Raw genomic sequence first — 926 nt, forward strand, 5'->3', positions numbered from 1 at the left:
ATGGGCTTCCAAATATCACTTTGCAAATTCCACAAGAACAGGCATAGGGATCAGCTTCTTGAGGGTAAAGCTGTAACTCTGTGAGTTGATTTCGCAGAACACAAAGAAGTTTCTCAGAGAGCTTCTTTCTCTTTGTGAAGTGGGATGTTTCCTTTGGCCCTATAGTCTTCAAAGGGACCCGAAATATCAGTTCTCAGATTCCACAGAAATAAGGCTAACAAGCAGATCCACGAAATACAGGTGTAACTCTGTGAATGAAAGTCACTCATCACAAAGCAGTTTCTCAGAAAGCTTCTTTCCAGTTTTTCTCTGAGGATATTTTCTTTTACACCATAGCCCTCTATGGGCTTCCAAATATGACTTTGCACATTCCACAAGAACAGGCTAAGAGAACGGCTTCTTGATTGTAAAGCTGTAACTCTGTGAGATGAATTAACAGAACACTAACAAGTTTCTCAGATAGCTTCTTTCCAGATTTCATCTGAGGATATTTCCTTTTGCACCGTAGCCTCCTATGGGCCTCGAAATATCACTTTGCAATTTCCACAAGAACAGGCTTAGCGAAAGGCTTCTTGAGGGGAAAGCTGTAACTCTGTGAGATGATTTCACAGATCCCAAATAAGTTTCTCGGAGAGCTTCTTTCTCTTTGTTAAGTGGGATAATTCCTTTGGCCCTATAGTCTTCATAGGGATCCGAAATATCAGTTCTCAGATTCCACAGAAAGAAGGCTAGCAAACAGATCCACGAAATACAGATGTAACTCTGTGAATGGAAGTCACACATCACAAAGCAGTTTCTAAGAATGCTTCTTTTCAATTTTTCTCTGAGGATATTTCTTTTTCACCACAGACCTCTATGGGCTTCCAAATATCATTTTGCAAATTCCACAAGAGCAGGCTTAGTGAACGGCCTCTTGAGGGGAAAGA

General features: G+C 40.8%; 1 pseudogene; it reads right to left on the bottom strand.

Annotated features, from left to right (window-relative positions):
- LOC105537621 overlaps positions 1–926 on the bottom strand; it is an 8,775-nt pseudogene that overhangs the window by 7,271 nt on the left and 578 nt on the right.

The sequence above is a fragment of the Mandrillus leucophaeus genome, unplaced genomic scaffold (assembly GCF_000951045.1).
Source record: "Mandrillus leucophaeus isolate KB7577 unplaced genomic scaffold, Mleu.le_1.0 Scaffold1766, whole genome shotgun sequence".
Classification (NCBI taxonomy): domain Eukaryota; kingdom Metazoa; phylum Chordata; class Mammalia; order Primates; family Cercopithecidae; genus Mandrillus; species Mandrillus leucophaeus.